General features: G+C 45.1%; 1 protein-coding gene across 1 annotated transcript in view; it reads right to left on the minus strand.

Annotated features, from left to right (window-relative positions):
• The window catches only part of SORCS3 (sortilin related VPS10 domain containing receptor 3), a 481,074-nt gene that overhangs the window by 196,510 nt on the left and 266,164 nt on the right, over window positions 1-18,400 (minus strand). The gene's annotated exons all lie outside the window — the stretch shown is intronic.

Genomic DNA, 18,400 nt, shown 5'->3' on the forward strand with positions numbered 1-18,400 from the left:
CTTCCAATATCCCAAACCTCTGAGTTGCTTCAAACAGCCACCAGGTTTATTTGTTTCCAACCTGCCACAGAAGTGTCCCCCACTTTCTCCCCAAATGTCAAATTCGCTTTCCAAATGTACAGTCTCAAGTTCCAAGATGGGCAGCATTTGGATTTAAGGTCCCATATCTTGCTACCTTGCGGAGCTAGAAGTGAAAGTTTTATGCCATTGGAAAGGGGAGATTTCCCAGCCTGGCTGTCTGTGTCAGCTGTGCGGTCAGAATTTAGGCACCAGTTTGTGCGTGCGTCATACTTACCATCCCTACTACAGTGATTGTTCACATAACATTTAATGAAGCCATTTTTCCCCAGTGCAGGACAATGAAATTGTTCTATTTCTGCAAGTAGGGAGATAATTCATGCCTCTGGATTTAATTAGAACGTAAGATGAGTATCATAAAATGTCTTTCTTCTATATTATCTTTTACCATTCCCTATGTCAAAGTAACCAAGAAAACCCTTTGGAAAACCTTAACTCAGCTTGCCATCTTACTAACATCTTGAGAAAAACAAAGCACATTACAGCCAATGTAATACAATGAAATAAAACAAACAGTGGGGGCTAAACTACATATATGCTAAACACAGCAGGTTATTGATACAGTAGAAGATTCAAAAAACACTACTTCCTTGTCCATTGGAAATCAAACCTAGGATCCACCTCTTAGCTGCAGACCTGAGACTCAATACAACTTTGTTCTGTATAGTGTCTCCATATAAACATTGCTCCAGAAAGCTTTACCGAGTTAAACAATACAAGACAATTTAGGGACACAGACGAACATCTAACCAGCGACCATTTAATCATACAAGTTCCATTAGAAAGACCGGCAAGAATCTGTATTAGGCCCCAATCAAGCATAGCACTTGAGCAGGCCTTTAATTTTAAACATGCAATAAATCGCACCTGAAACATAAAGTGAAACTGACTTGAAATCAGAAGTGTAATTGCATAGCGTCCCTTTTCACTGCATAGAGCTCTGTGAGATGCAGAAAGGGGGTAATCAGGATTAAATGATTAAAATTAAACTATTTTTTTTAATTCATTCTGATTTAATTAACCAATTTTGATTAACAGAGGAAAGGACTTTTCTGCGGAAGGGTTGTTGTTGTTTTTAAATAAGTATATGATCTTTAATCTGAAAGTTTCCATTTTAAAGGCAGTTTTTAAAACTACTATCCATCATCAGCCAATTTGAATGGAAAACAAGTGCTCTGCAGAAAAGTCCCTCACCAAGCTCAGAAATCCACTATCCTGAGATGCTGTTGACCTTCATGGCACATCTCTTTTGGGATCCACAGAAGAATATTCTACTTGCACAACATCATAAAGCAATCTTTACCTACTGATACTTTGCTGGCAACAGAAGGGTACTTAGTACTGTGATCTGCTTGCCACCATGGGCAGCTGGCTAACAGAAGACATCAATAAATTGGTAATGGAAGCTCAAGAACCTGAGGCCACCAACCAGGAAAAGGAACAGGTCAGCTCTTAATCTTGGATTTTCCCCCTTTCTAATCAAATTAAAACACATGCCTCCTTTCCTCTGGACAAGAAAGGCTTTGCTCTGGACAAGAAAGGTTTATTCCCCATTTTGGAAAAAAAGCTTTTGCTATCACGTATAGCTTCCGCTGGGAAGTACTGTGCTCCAAGCTATATCTCTTTGCATTCAAAGGGTATTGCATGTGTAAGAAAGATATTTGTAGTGTGCATTAGTAACATTTGCTTGCATCTGCAGACTGGTAAGCGAGCAAGGTACTCCAGGTGGACCTTACATTTAAAGGCAGGATACTTGGGGAATAAAGAGATATTCCATAATGATGTCACTAAAGGTTACCAAGCTAACAAAGCCATATATTAAAAGTTCACTTGCAAAGTCTTGTCCTGAGCTCTCGAGATAGAAAGCTCAGGGCAGCTAGATATAGTCTGGACGAGATTTTTCAACATGGTAGACATACAACAGGATGCACAGGGGTCCTGATCCTGTTACTTATAAGTGCTGTCACAGTGATGTCAATGGGGCTATTCATGGGCGCCAGGGCTGCAGAACGGGGTCCGAAATGCAGTTACAATTGTGGATTTGATTTGCATGTGCCTTTGCCATGATTGCACATATAGCAGCATTATCATAATGGCATAACCAGAATAGCCAAAGCAACAACGGAGATATTGAGACGGGCTTTGCCGTAACATAAACCTCAAAGTTCTCGGGAGATCAGTGGGACTCTTTCTCCTGATATCAATGGACTTTGGATCAGGAAAACAGAATGTGGGAGGAACAAGGAAAAGAACTGTGTGCATCCACAAGAAACACCTCTGTCCTTCAAATTCACCCTCAGCTCAAGTCCTAGTTCCACTCTCTCAGTTCCTAGCAGTTTGTAGGCAGCACCTGAACACTGGGAACATACAGAAGGATTATTTGTGGCCTGTGTATTCCCTCTTTGCCCTACCACATTGTGGAATGTCTCCGGAACGGTAACTCTTCTCCTGGCTCACTGTGCTGGCTTGAGCAAGCTCCTTAATCTCCCTGCCACATCGAAGATAATAAAAATGAGCCCATTGTCACTCATTGGCAGGTGACAAGATCGCATTGCTTCCTAATGAAAACAGCAGGGCTTGAGATTTTGTCTGGAGAGAAACCAAATGCTGTCTCAAAACATGCACAATCTCAACCGCTCCTACGTTTTCGTGCAAACCACGTCATCTTAGATAAAGGAAAATTTCTGGAGTGCAAAATGGCCAGCACAAAATTACAAACCATGTCTCCCTAAGCACAGATGCTCAATAGTCACACAGGGGGGTTAAACCTTGGACCTACAATACAAAACGCATCACCTCCTACCACTTGAGCTGAAGGAGACATGTTTACTATGGGTAAGTATGGTCCCTGGGACCAGGTACTAGACGGAGACGAGATCATATCCACTCCCCCACTGGGTCACACATCAAATCCTTCCCTATCCAATCCTTCACCAATCCAATGCCCACTGAAGTCAAACACTCTTATAATCGTCAGTTTGTTCGGATGAGGTCCCAAATCCCCACTGTCTCCACATTCAAGCCCCATCTGAAGGCTCACTTCCTCCCACAAGAAATGAATTATAAAAATAAACCATCCAAAGACTGTTCTCCTCCTCTGGGTTTCCCAGTGCACCTTGCTCCCCCCTCCCCCCCCAAGCCTCCTTGACTCCAAGCTCTTTGGTCAGAGACCGTCTTCATTTGTACAGCCCCAAGCATATTGCCAGCACTTAATTGTCAGCAGGGGAGGAGAGACAGCTTGCTTACATTGGAGGGGGCACAAATCAATGCTCTGAGCACCCCACGTCTTGCAGCAGGGGACATAACAAAGCCACCAAAGAGTGGAAACTTAACTGGCAACCTTAGTGAGAAAGAGGAGGCAAATAAGAGCTGCAAGAGAGACTGCTGACAGCTGGCCTTGCTAAGGGCTGGTTACATCGGCTGCTCTCTCCCCTCCTTCACCCTCCTGCTTCTGCAAAAGACTATATCATCCTTTCTATTAAAAGGGGTGGGGATTGCACTGAAGTATCAATATTACTACTGAGGGTACCGTCATTATAATCCATCATTCCATGCAACACTGGCCACAAACAAAGCAGCTCAGAAGAAATAGGAAGTGTGATAATGGTCGCAAATAAAAGGCCGTTCTGTGTTTTTGCAGCTGGGGCTGGTTCAGTTTGATGGTGCTTTAACTGGGGGCGGGGGGAGGTGGGCTGATAAGGAGGAAACAGTGAGTGGGTGATTTGGGGTTTATTTTATTAGTATTTTTCCACCGCAAACAAAAACAAAACAAAACAAAAAACAACCCACAAAATAAAAACACTTTTGTTAGAGGGAAATAGCAGCACATTTGTCAAAGGGCAAAACTGCCACTTCTCATTATGGGGCCCTGACAAAGGATCCACCCCACTAGCGATTTAGATTAATCGCTTTTCATTAAGAGCCAATAAACAAACTCCAGCCAGAACCAACTCCTCTGTCACTTCCTGGTGTTGCCATTTATACTTGCTATAAGGAACGGCAAAGGAGCACCAGCGAGTTGTCAGATGTAATTTATAGGTTTTTAAGATCTAATCATTTTCTATAATATTAGATTAAATGGCACCCTTTATTAAAGAGGAAATTACGTTTCACCTTGCTGCATTCTAGAGTATATATTTTTGTGCCTTCTGTGGCTTTGAAATGGGACTGGACGGGAGGAGTTGATTACTGTGAAGGGGAAGTCCTTGAAAAAGTACTTGAGCCGAGGATTGCTACGACATGGCATTCCTCCCGATGCTGCAGCTCCAAAGCTTATCCTCGCCTGAACGGCGAAGTCCCGGTCTCAGGGGCTGCAGCGGGAAGGCAGGTGCAATAAGCACAGAGGTTACTGGTATGGAGGGGGTCCTCTCTTGTGAACCCCTTCAGCTGGATGATCATATATGGGTGAAATTCGAGACCCTACAGCACGCGAGTCCCCTTCAGGGGTTAACTGGGCTTCAGATACTGTTTAGGGTCCTGTGCTGGCCCTGTGCCCAGTGTGAATTTCACCCACGTAACACTCCAACAGATCTGGAAGACAGTCAAGTCCTAACTGCCTGGTTCATTTTGGACAGCAGTGCTTGTTTACAAGCCTGGAGAGCTCGTGAATAAAGCCAGCCAAAGCTGGAGCAGTGGGTGGGTGTGATTATTCTGTTCAGAGCATCTCTGCATAAACACCAGATGAGAAAGGCTCATGCTTTCAGAGCAGGAACCAAAGAACAGGGAGTCTCATCCGGGGCCACAGGATCCCTTCCAAGGGCAATGTTGGGCTTATGCCTGTGGGCTGAGATTTTCAGAGCCCATCAGTAGAGTTAGCCGCACAACTTCTACAGAAGTTAATGGGAGTCATAGGGCTAACTCCTCATGTCGGCAACAAAAACCCAACCGAGGGGCTATATTGTTCAAAGTAACCGCTGGCTTGCATGGGAAGCAGGGAGGCACTCTACACCTGGCATGGAGGATGGAGCTTCCTCCATGGGCAATGGGGGAAGCTACAGCTGCTGCACCTTTTACAAGGGCGAGCCCAGGAATCTCCCTACTGAGCCACAGTGGGCTTGGAAGTGGGAGGCAGTCACATCATGTCACCAGGGCCACTGAAATATTGAGTGTCAAGTATCAGGGGTAGCGGTGTTAGTCTGTATCCATAAAAACAACAAGGAGTCTGGTGGCACCTTAAAGACTAACAGATTTATTTGGGCATAAGCTTTCGTGGATAAAACCCCCACTTCTTCAGATGAAATACTGAGTGCCACTGATGACACTAATGTAATAATACCCTTAGGTGGGACTGGAACCTACGGAGCTGAGGGTCTGAAAGCATGAGCCTCTAACACTTGAGCTCAAAGCCTAGCTGCAGTGGGAGACTCATAAACCTCTTTACAAGCGCTAACCACTAGACGGGGACAAAGCGTCACACGGCATTAGTACGGCTTTCACTAATACTCCACTACGCCTAGCATTCGGAGTCCCCATTGGCTCCCATCACCTTCCACGGTGCAGGAGTGAACCCTCGGTGCATGGAAGCGCCAAACTGTGGCTCCCTCTCACCTGCCCTGCACATAAATCCAGCTCCGTATCTCTCTTAAACCGTATTATCCGTGTCACTCATCGCACAGCAGAGCATTCAGACTGAAAGCCTTACCGTCCCCTCTTCATCCGGCTCTCCCTCCCTATAGAAGGCAATGAGTCTGCTTTGCACACAGTGGAATCTTTGATTGAAATGCCTTTTGACTGCAATTGAAACAACCTGCCATAAAAGGCATTTTTATTAATATCAGGTTTTGTGAAACCCTTTTATTTTATTTCCCAACCAAACATACATTTTGACTGTAAATTACCAGATCACGTCTCTTTAAATGGGCACAGAGAAGTTTTATAGGTGCAATATCTTCAGCAATAGCACCACTGAGTTACATTAGCAGGAAGCATCCTACTAAATGAATAAAGAAGACAGGCTCAAAATAAATGCCTTTTGTTCCCAGAAATAAATACATGGCACTAAACTATTATTTAGAGCCTTCTGATTTTCCTGTTCACTTGTAATATGCTTTTCATGAACTGTGTCTATTTCAGAATCTCCAGCCTCACTTTTATTTCCCAACATAAAATGGTGTTGAAAAAAAAAAACCCCACAACCCTTCCAAACCTGCTGAGCTAAAGAAGAGCTTTGTTCCTTGGCATAACGTCAGTAACTTCATCATTAGCTGTGCATTGCACTGGTTTGTGATTAAAAATGAGGTTTGTTTTGAGAAGTGACTGTAAAAATAGCACCCTGTTTATTGCCTCTGATATTTCCATATCAAATGTGCTCATCTTACGAGTGAAAAGATGATTTTCTACCTGCTAAACCTTCAGGCTCAAAGTCAAGCCTGGCTCTTTCTGGAGCTTGCTGGAATTTTTCATGCAGACAGTTTTACTGCTGAAAAAAATGTGGTTTTATCGGAGGTGAAAATGGGGAAATGTCCATTCCAATTGAAAGGTTTGTTTAATTTTGGCTTAAAATGCAGTTTTGTTTCAGCTTCTCAGTTAAGAAAAACAAACAAGATCAAATGATGTTTTAATGTCAAAACGTTAATTCAAACCAAAGATTAGTTTTGTTGCAATATTAAAAAAATCATTTTTGTTTATAGAAACCAAAACAAAACAGAATGGAACAACATTGTAAGTCAAAGCGATACAAACAATGTTGTTTTTTCTTTCACAATGTTCATTCAAACCAAAAATTTTCAGTTCTCATCCCTTCAAAACCTCCTAAGGAAAACCAATATCTTTCAGCCAAAACATTTCAAATGACGATTAGTCTATTGAAAATGTTGGTTTTCCGACCAGTTCTTCCCTTCCTTTCCCTCCAGCATCACCGGTATATAAAGATCCTGCAAGCCAATGTCTTCAGTTATACCATGGCAACCTTCCTGTCTTTGGAACTGCCTTCAATAGGGGTTGCACAGATGTAACACATTGCACCTGAGGTCGCATCTGTACAAACATTTTGAATCAGGGTTAGGGTTCTAAATCAGTTCTATTTAAAAAACAATTTTAGTCCATTTAAATAAACCAGTACAAAGCCCCGAGGGGGCGCACACATTGGTTTAAATGGGTCTGTAAATTTACGACACAAGCTACCTCAACAGAAACCAGCTTCTTTAATTGAATTGAGAGAGTCCACACAGGCTTTCTGCACCATTTAAAAGCACCCTTTCACTCAAGCTGGTGAACGTCCGTGTTGAGACCAGCCCTTAGTTAAAACATCTATTGAAGTTGTCCAAGAAGAAATAGACTCCTGCAGGAGTAACAGGAGAATAAAGTAGCAACAGCTTACAGTTCTTTAATGCCTAAAATCAGCAGATCTGATGCTGAATACACACAGGGAGCCAATCTGCCAAGTAAGAAAGCACCATAGTTACAAGATAACTTTCCAAAGAAGACCCGCACGGTGTTTGTGAAAAGGGCGACATTGCACCAAAGTGCTGTTTATCCCAGGTCAGGTAAAGGGCTAATAAACCTTCGCTTGTAGCCCTGGCAGTGTTATCCCAACCCTGGCTAGGAATGGGTGAGAAGGTATTTCGGAAATTCCATCTCTTTGTCCGTTCAGTCTTTGCCTCTTCCCTGAGGATAACAACCGTAGCAATGTGTTTGACATAGGCCACCAAACAGGACAGCCTTCAGATAGTAACAGCTTCTACTCAGCTACTAACCTGGGCTGGACTCCAAGCAGCAATCTAGAGGTAATAGAGTGGGGATTTTGCAAATCGGAAGGGTAAACACCAGGGAGGGAGAAGAGCTAAAGCTAAAGGACTATGTTGGCACCAGAACAAATGAATATAAATTGGTTGTGAATAAATTTAGGCTGAAAATTAGGAGATTTCTAACCATCAGAGGAATGAGGTTCTGGAGCAGCCTCCCAGCAGGAATAGTGGAAGCAAAAGCTTGGCACTAGACTCAGTGATCCAGGAAGTCTTTTCCAGTCCTCTGTTCCTAGATGAATCATTATTGAAATTTGTGATGCTATTTTCTTTATCATGAGACAGCCCCAGCCCCATTTCTTGGGCTCAATATCTTGCTTGAAGTTGAGACAGGGATTTCCCCAACAACTTGTGGACATCAATCTCCTGGTACAGATTTGCTGAGGTTTCCGGAGAGCTAATGATTCTGGACCTACGCTAGTCTAGCTTCTTGTAGCTTCACTTCTTATTGCTTGAACATTACCATTAATAAGAGATTTAATTAATGAGAATAGCATCAGATCACTAGCTCTCCGAACTATAACACTGGAACCTGAAAGGATGAAGTGCACTTCACTCACTTTATAAGGTTTTATGGAGCATGTGTTATAAAAGTACCTCAACCGTAAGGCTTTTTTATACCTTGGCACTCACTTCGATACAATCCCATAAAATCCAAGCAATCTTTAAGTGTTAAAGGTGACTTTCACCACTGTATTTATTATTGAAAAATGAAAAATGGGACAGACACACGTACAAATTGAGCAATGAAACACAGTGAAACCAGTTTCCAAGGCTTCAGCAAGGGGTTTACGCTATACGAACCATGAAGAAACAGCCAAACAAGCCTCTCAAAATCCATTTAGGTCTCCAGACGAAGCTCTCACCAGAAGCCTCCTTTCCATGCAGGCTTTTTGTTTTAATTGCACACCAGCAAACTCTGCAGGATCACACAGCTCTGGGGTTCAATGCCGTACCTCAAGTGTATCAGGGTATCTGTCCCAATGGGTCTCACACCACCGACTGAGCTTGAAGCCTTTCACAATCGGGGCTTCAGTATGGGCATTCGGGCAGAGCCCACGGCTCTCCACCTATGCTAACGGCAAAAGGGAGCCCATACACACACAGAGTCTCCTTTCCTTGGCTTGGGTAAGCAGTTCTAACCTGGGGGGAGTGGTGAGAGCAACCCCTGCTGTTCACACTCCTTGGGCAACTGCCCATAATCCAGTCTCCACATCTTCCCTGTGGCAATTAAGGCGCTTGAATCTATGAGAGAGGGGAACACTGGGACAGTGCGATCGCAGTTGTGTGTCCCCCCTGACCTCCCTGGTAAATAGGTGTTTCCCCAACCCTCGGTGCCAACCATGGCTCTGCAGAGACCTATCTCGGTTTCCCTTTCTCTCCAAGCACCCACACAGGCTTTCTCCAGGCTCACACCATTTCATGCCCGGGGCTGGCTGAATAACAAACAGTTCAAAACAATCCTCAAAAGTCCCAAAGTAAATTCTGTCACCACAGCATCTGAGTTCATAATCAGCTCTGGCATCTTCAGCCAGTCCTGGAGCACTTCTGTCCGGTCTGCTCTTCACCCACCAGGCACTCAGCCTCCTTCGGCTCTCTTGCTCTCATTCTTGAGGCAAACAAATCCCTCCTGCTGCTCTCCTGGCCCTACCCTGGTTACTTGGGATCTCCTGCTCTCTGCAGCCTCTGCCACAGCTCCCACTACCTCCCTGAGTTGAGAGAGGTCGGTGAGTAGCCTTCCTTCCCCAGTGGCTGTCTCCCCCTTTATAAGGCCCAGGTGCCTTCCCTTAAGCCCAACTGGGCACTGGGTAATCAATCACAAGAGCACCAGACCCCGCTTCCTCTTAAATGGGCCAGTCACTCTGTGACACCCTCCTTTGTTCTATGGCCATAAACCTCTTATAAGGCCTGACCACTGGATAGGGACAAAGACCCATGTTCTCCTAGCATGTGTTACCCAGAGTTGGGGCACACCTGGGTATTCTGAGACCATGGCAGCTCACTTTTCATGTGTTTGGTGCAGATATTCAATAGGATGGAGGAGTGGGCAGAGCCTTTTGGGATTCCAGGGGTGACAGGTTTGCTGGCAAAAGAGCCATCGCCCATCACTCTTCTGTGGGAGTGGTTTCAGGGGAAGGAGTGATACCATCTCAATGCTTTTCCCCTGAATCCTGTTACTTGTCTGAGGAGAGCTCAGTCAAGGCTAGTCAAACGAAGATGGATGCCTTCCCACTATCCAGTGGCTAGGAGGCCATCCGTCAGCCCAATCCTTGTTCCCATTCATGTGCTGAATTAAGCCTTGCAATACCCTTGTAAAGTAGGTCACCATGGTGGCCTCCCTTTTCTTTCTGGTTATTTGTTTAGATGTGTACAGAAGCAATAGGGGGCCTGTCCAAGGCTCCAGGCACCCAACCCATAAATTAAAAAAAAGAATCAAAAGTAAGCTGCCCACACAACACAAACCTCACCCCCTCACACACCCATCAGACCTAACGCCTGGCAAAACCCCATTAAACCTCACCCCCTGCAGCAGTGCATACACAAAGATGCACCTTGTGGCATGCCCTGAAGATCAGCAAATCAAAGCTAGTTTGGGCCAAGTGAGAGCGCCGGACCCCCATGGAAGGCATGATACCTCCTCTATGCAGATGGGGAAACTGAGGCATAAGATACCATGGCTTAGGTGAGATCAGAGGCAGGAATAGAACCGAGGGATTTCAGGTCCCTCTTCCAACCTTCACATGAAGCCAAATCCCACACTAGATCTAATTTGTACAATATAAACATTTGGGGAAAAGACTCAAACTAGACATGCTGCAAACCAGAAACCTTCGGTATTGTTTTATCGTTAGGCAGGTCAGAACGACATGTCTCCCTGCTTTCTCTTGTCTTCTTGGCACTGGACACGTGTACTTTTCCTGTTTAATTACAAGGCACAGCAAGCATTTGCTTGTTAAATTTCGGGTGCCGGTGGGGATGGAAGTCATCCAAGAAGCATGTATCTGACCTGGCAAAGAGTCACTTATTGGCACTGGGTATGTGATTGGTTGTAAAACCTTTTTACTGCTAGCCACATAACAGATCCTACCCAACATCAATTGCTCTCATTTTATATTAATCCAAGTCGCCCATCCCTCCACCTGAAAAAGAATAGTGACAAATAGGAATTTTCTCCATGTGTTCATAGAGCATCATAGAAAGGAACTTTTCTGTTACACAACTTGATCTTTCTTCTCTTTTTCCCCACCTTTAGTGGTCATACGGTTCTGGGGTGCTTAGAAATAGGGATCCTTCTTCTCCACAAACAAAGTCCCTTTTCACAATCCCGAAAGGCTGTGCCCAGTAACTGGTTGTATTTGGCAGGTCCTCTCTAGAAACTGAGGCACTGGTTGCTGGGGATGACAGCCTACTGCTGCAGTGTAACTCAACAGCCCCTTCCATGACTGTGCTGAGGTCCAGCCAGGATATAGAGGGAGACCCTGTGTGATGACATTACACGGCACAGGTTGTGTTTGGATGTGGGAGCTAGACAGCCAGAGAGAATCCCAGGGTCTGTTTGTGTCCAGCAGCCTCACTAAAGAATCCCTTTAGAGCTGAGTCCAGTGTCTTCTCCACTATAGCATGACCCAAAAGTTGAGAAGTCCCTTCTGAGTTCAGCGTGAGAGATGACCGGAAAGTAAAGATGTCAGAACTCACAGATGTTCAGCGATTCCATTTAAATGAGCAACCTAACATCCTAAACTATCCAGCCCTCTAGTCTGCATGAAACTGGGCTGGAATTTCATGACATTAGCATCTGCCTGTGTATACCACGCATACAGTCTAGCTTATGGTATTTTAGCTCTTCTGGTCTTTGCTGAATTAGGAAGAGCAGAGAAAATGAAAATCAATTCCTCCAAAAGAAAATTAATTGGAACCTTGGAGAAAAGATTCAGTTCAAGTTTTGGGCAGACTTTGATGCTTGTTGTCTCCAACCTGGGCCAGCTTTTGCATACAAATTAACATGTGGACACCCTCATTCCTGCTCAGAGACGCCTTCTAATCAATGGGAAGCAGCCATTAAGACAGATGGGGAGAGCTGAAAATCTAGAAGGAGCTATGCTAGACCTTTCTTCTTTTTACTTTTCCATTTAGCATCAAATCATTTAGCACTGAACTATTGGTAAAGTAAAACCACTGCATGAAGTGCTGTATAAAGACAGACATTTACATTTGCCAAAAGTGATTTCCAGGTGATACGTCTTCCCTGGTCCCAGCTCAGAGGATGAACTCTTTCAAAGCACTGGCATCCAGCCTATTCTTTTAGTTACCAGATGTTTTGTGTCATTGAATGTGTCTCCTCTGAAAGCCCTGTGGATGACAGGTTTTCCCTGATAATGGCAATGAGATGCCCAGGAGCGGCTAACCTCATGGACTGGGCTTGCACTTTAGCAAGTGAGTGATACTTAAACAACCACGTGTGCTTACGTGTAACTGTGCATTAGCCAGAAGAAGCGATTTCTAAAGTTTCTAATCAATGTTTTGCCTTGATCTGCAGACTGGTGCGTTGCACGAGCTAGATCAGTGGGGTTCTTTTGTCACTCTCTGCGCTTTTACGGGCAGAAGCCTTAATTGCTGTAAAATCCCAAATATGGTTTTGCATAATGCAGAATCACCAGCCTTCTCTAACAGTAGCATTGTTTCCATGCTGTGGGTATAAGGGAATAAGTAGCTTTTGTAGTTATAACATATATATTATTTGAATCAATGCACATTTGTGCTATTCTCCACAGAACACGAGAGCAATTATCGTTGTTGCAGTAACTTACCAAGGAAAGCAGAGAAGCTTGTAGAAAATATGGGGTAAGCAAAGACTATGTGCACTAAAATTCATGGACGGGAAGGTACATTGAAAACAACATTTATATAACAAAACTTCTGTGGCTACAGGCCTGGATCTTGCAAACACTTATGCATGTGAATAACTTTACTCATGCTAGGTGCTCCATTAAAGTCAAAGCTATTTGTGTGAATAAAACTACTCCTGCGTGTAGGTGTCTGTAAGATGGGGCTCATATATAGTAGAGTATTTCATTTGAGGATTGCATAATGTTTCACAACCATTAAATTGATATATTTTAAGAAAATAAAGATTGCATTACGGGTCATCCCAGAAACCATTAAACCTGAATATATCTGTAAATACCGCCATGCTTTTCACTGTTTATTTCCTTTTTGCATTTTATTCAGTTTGGAGAGTGAACATAAACAGTAGTATGTGTCATCTGCGGTCACCGATTATTAGAACCTGACTATCTGTCTTCGGGCATGTCTCCCAATATGGGCAGAGACACATGCTAGTTCTGCTCAGGCCAACAGGCTATAGAGTGGACGCGGCAGGGCAAGCTAGCCACCCAAGTGCAATCCCATCTGATCCTTTGGGTTCAAACGTAGGTGGATGGCCTGAGCCACCTGCAGCACCACTGAGGCCGCACTGCAAAAACACACTGGCTTGAACAGAGCTAGAACGTGTCTGTCTAGCCATGCTGGGAAACCCCCTCCTAGCTGCTGCACAGACATAGCCCTAGACTCTTATATGGAATCTATTATCTGAGTGTCACCCAATCTCTGATGCGTTTATGCTCGCACCACCACCACTGTGCAGTAGTAGGGAAGTGTTATTATCCCCATATCACAGATGAGGAACTGAGGCACAGAGAGGCTAAGACTCACATCCTCAAAGGTATTTAGACACCTAACTCCATCTGAAGTCAATGGTAGTTAAGCACCTAAGTACCTTTGAGGATCTCAGCCTACATGCCGTGCCCAAGGTCACGCAGCAAGTCTGTGATGGAGCAGAGGGTCAAACACAGGTCTCCCGTGTTCTAAGCTAGTGTCTTAGCACCTTCCTCTCGGGAATTAACAGGATGCTGTTATGTTTTGGTTGCAAACACTGAAGGAAAATGTTATTTATTTAAAGAATATGGAAATATTTCTATTAACCTTAGGCCTTGTAAAATCTTTTAACCCAATCTATGTTTTAAGTCAATCTTGACCTGACATTGTCGAAGTCAGTCAGGCTACGCAACATCCTAGTGAGGTAAATATGAAACCCATTTTTTTACAGATAGGTAAATCAGAGATAAAGAAAGGAAGTAAAGTGACTTGACCAAGGTTACAAAAAGAGTCAATGACAGCATTGGAAATAGGACATAAGAGACCTAACTTCGAGTCCCTTACTGTAATCCCACCACATCTCTCCCATATTCTAGTGTATTAACAAATTATATATTGGCTAGAGTCCAAAATCTACTGACTTTGGCGGCAAAACCTTGAAAGCCAAGCAGATACAATTCTGCCTATATGAATACATCATATATTTTCTGTTTCTCCAATTCTTGCATTGTTTAACTAATAAGGGACACATGCACAGAAACATACTGTTTGGATTTTCATAATGTTCCCTTTCCTCCATTAGTCACACCATTGTGGTGTTTGTGTTTATTCTTCAACACTGGAGTAGGGGCTATGTTATAGAGCAACTTGGAAAATTATTTCATGAACATTTTCAAAACTGATTAGATTTCTCAGTGTTTCCTCTGGACCCACATTTCATTTCTTGTAAAATTTTGGGTGATAATTTGTGGTCAAATTTTAATGGACGTTGTTTCCCAAATGTTTTGTTTACTGAAAAGCAAATTTTCTTACTGAAACTGGATTTTTGGTAAAGGAAAAATTTAGAAAGTGATTTAGACAAATTTCACTTAAAAGAGCATGGGAGAAAATTTCACAAATAAAGGAAAACTTAAATCATTTCCACAAAGTTTTATTTCTGACAAAAATACCCTTTTTTAAACCAAAAAACGCCTTTTTCTTGTGAAAAATATTGACCAGTTCTGCCATGTTGTTGTGACATACTCTTCGTGTTCCGCATTTTCAGTTTTTACCAATTTTCACCAATAAATTACCAGTTTTTCTTAATTAAAGGAGTTAGCTTTTTACTAATTTACACCCTTTTATCAATCTACTCAATATTTTTTCAGGCAATTGTTTTTGTAAAACTCAACGCTTTACACGATTGTTGTGTCCTGAAGCCCTGAGACTGAAGCAGCTGCATAGTGTAAAACACAGCACACACACCCGGCGGAGGTCGGAAAATCAAATGATAGTTAATATCGTGCTATGATTGGCTCACCAGGAGATGCTGCCCACCTATTCCTTTGCGTCTGTTTAGTGTGGTGCTGAATTGAAACGATCAATCCTCCATAGATAAAGATAAGGCAAACCGGGGGCGAAAACGCAAATCTATGCCTGAATACCAACAAGAAAACCAGTGCTTAGAAACTCTGAAGTACAATAAAGACAGGAGTGAAGAGGATCCGTTGTGTTGTAAGTACTGCAGCATTGAGGTCAGTGCTCGCGCTCAGGCTGGCAGAATAAAGGAGCACGTCGAAAGCAAATGATGCAAGGAGCTTAAAGAAGAAAGTGAGCTTCAGGATAAACGGTCAATATCAGGAGCTTTCACCAGGACTTTAACCACTGAGAGGACACAGCACAACTGTGTCAATGAATTTGTGCGCGCTCTTTGTTTTGCCGGACAATTGCTGTTAATTGCAGAGGGGCCTACTCGTGACTTTGTGCGACAACCCCGTCCAGCAGCAAAACCCCTTCCTAATTCAGACAACCTCACTCGTACGTATCTGAAAGCCAATGACGATGCTTTAGTATCTAAACAGACGGAACGAATTGATGGAAATGTGGTGTCTAGTCTGATTTTTGACAAGTCTCCTTTTTGGACCGTCCAATTCTTTTTCGTTTTTTGATTTCAAAGCAAATAAACCCGCATTGTTTTGGGCTGATGTGACATTCATCCCCTCTGCTGACAGCCCTTCTGTCGATGCAGCAATAATGGACATGTCTGAGATGTACCAACTCGCTTGGGAAGATGTGGCCACAGCGAACACAGATTCTGCTTCCTACCTGGCTACATTTGCACAGGAGACTAAACTCAATCAGAAACTGGAGCTGTCCCTGTTCATCTGATTAATGTTGTGCTGTTAGCAGCTACTGCTACAGAAGCAATGAAAGACATGATCTCTTGCATCCTTGGATTCGGAGCCATTTTCAAGCATGTGAACAAGTTGCAGGCTTTGTTTTGCACAGTGTGAGGCAAGTGCAGCGCCGACTGCTGATTACCTAGCCCTGTTGTGCCACATCGGTGGACGAGCTTGGGCTTCGCTGCCTGTCATGTAAATCAGTCGCTCTCAACTAGGGGTCCGCGGCCCTCTGGGGGTCTGCAAGCCCTTTCAAGGGGGCCATGGAGCCCCGCAGCTGAAATCCGGTGCCCCAAACCCCAAGCCCTCCCCCCCGGTACTGAAGCTGAGAGTCCCAAACCCTGGCGTCCCCCCACTGAAGCCAGGAGCGGCGGTGATGAAGCCAGCCCCAACACAGACAGAAGCCCTGGGCCCATGGGCAGAGTTGATGGGGCACGAAGGTGTTGCCCCCCCAACTGCAGTGCCTTACCCAGAGTGGGGCAGTCCCGGGGACAGCTCAACCCCCAACCTCTTCCCTTCGCTCAGCTCCCTCAGGCCCCACCCTCTGGCCAGGTCATAGACAGAGGGGAAGCCGGAGCCAGGCAGTGCAGGGCAGCTGCTCCTCTGGCGGGTGGTGCCATGGAGTGGGCAGCTGTGGCATTTCCCCATCTGCTGCTGATGCCCACGGTTGCAGCTGCTCCTCAGCTCCCAGCCCCCTTTGGCTGCTCACGCAGCTGGTCAGAGCAGCCTGGGCGGGGGACCCGGCTCCAGGGCCAACAGAGCCCTCGGGGTGTAGCCACCGGCAGGAGAGCCCTCCCGGCACACAGCCCCTAGCCACACCTTTCCCTGCACCTTGAGCTCCCTCCTGCCCGGACACAGCCCCTAGCTACCCCGTCCCTGCACCTTGAGCTCCCTGCTGCCCGGACACAGCCCCTAGCTACCCCGTCCCTGCACCCTATGCTATTTTCAGACTTTTTGAGCTGAGTCCCCCCTTTGAGTTATATTTTTTGGTTGCATCCCCCCACGACCCAGACAGGTTGGGTGGCCTGCTGACGTATGTCAGGGCGGGAAGGTGGCATTTCCTCTCTGGACCCTGCCTGCCCTTAGTCCCCCAAAATAGAAGTCAAACTGCACCTATACCCAGGGGCCTCACTCCTGGCCCAGAGCCCCGAGTGCCCCCCTCCCCACCAGGCCCCAGAGTTTTGATAGCATGTTGGGGGGGCGTCTCAGAAGGAAAAAGGTTGAGACCCCCCCGATGTAAATAATGCCTGGACTGTGCTAATGCATCTCCTGGTTTGTTGGTTCAAAGCAGAAACTCTGACAAGGCTGGCAAATAATCAAAATGACCGCCAGATTCTGTGCACCAAGGTAATGTCCATTGTTGAAAACCTGGAGACCCTATGGGACCCACAAAAAACACTGGCGTTTTCTTCAGCTGCTGCCAACACGTTTGCCTATAGAGATGTTTACCGGACCCTGACAACCAAAATCTCTGCTGAACTGAGCACAAAAGCTACAGGAGAAACATAGGGTGAGAAATCAGCCGCTTCCAGAAATCCCTTCAACCCCAGAACACCAGAGAATCAACAAAGCATTCAAAACTTTCATCACAAGACTCAGCGAGGAATAGGAGTCTACTGTGGCCCGTAATTGGAATCCCCAAGTGTTTGGTGCCGAAGATTGTTTTTGGAATGTCATCCAAGTATGGCACCCCTTCCTCAAGGTGATTTTTTCTGCAGACTACAAAAAGAAAAGGAGGACTTGTGGCACCTTAGAGACTAACCAATTTATTTGAGCATGAGCTTTCGTGAGCTACAGCTCACTTCATCGGATGCATACCATTATGCCAGATTGTTTCAACCATTTGCCAGTAAAAATGAAATTTCCACTCAGAAAGGGGGATTCGCTATTTACATGAACATGCCTAACCCTGACGATTAGAGCCCTGCGTGGATACAAATTTATATCCACGGATAGAAATCTGTATCTGTTGAACCGCAGGGCTCTCCCGGGAACCGCTGCAGTGAAAGGAGCAGAACATGGGGCCACTGCTCCCAGGAGCCTGTGCCCCAGGCCGGCAGCTCCTCCTGTGCGGCTGTACTGCCCCCAGCCCCTGCCCCAGTTGCTCGTTACCGAAGATATCGGAGTTGAAAACGAGAGGTGTGGCCTCCCATTCCATCTGATCCCTCCCCAAGGTTGCGGCACTGAGTCTGTGGGATTGCATACCTGCTCAGAAGCATCAGTCCATAAACACAGGCTCATGACGTCACTGCAGGCACTCAGGAACCGATGGGCCAGGAGAAGGCCAGCTGGCATCACTGCTCTCTGCTTCTGAATTTGCTATAGCCTGGCCCAGTTCACACACCACAACCCTAGGGAGGCAACCAGTGCTATTTTCCTAGCTGACTCTTCATGTGTGGTGCCACATGGAGTGGGAAAGAAGTTGCTTTTTGCTGACAAAAACCCAAGCCAAGCATAAGATTGATGCCTTTCTTCATTTTATTTTTCTTCCGCTGGGAAATGTGGCGGCTTTCCGCACCTCCCGCTGTTTAACTGGAAATCTTATTG

The sequence above is a fragment of the Lepidochelys kempii genome, chromosome 7 (assembly GCF_965140285.1).
Source record: "Lepidochelys kempii isolate rLepKem1 chromosome 7, rLepKem1.hap1, whole genome shotgun sequence".
NCBI lineage: Eukaryota > Metazoa > Chordata > Testudines > Cheloniidae > Lepidochelys > Lepidochelys kempii.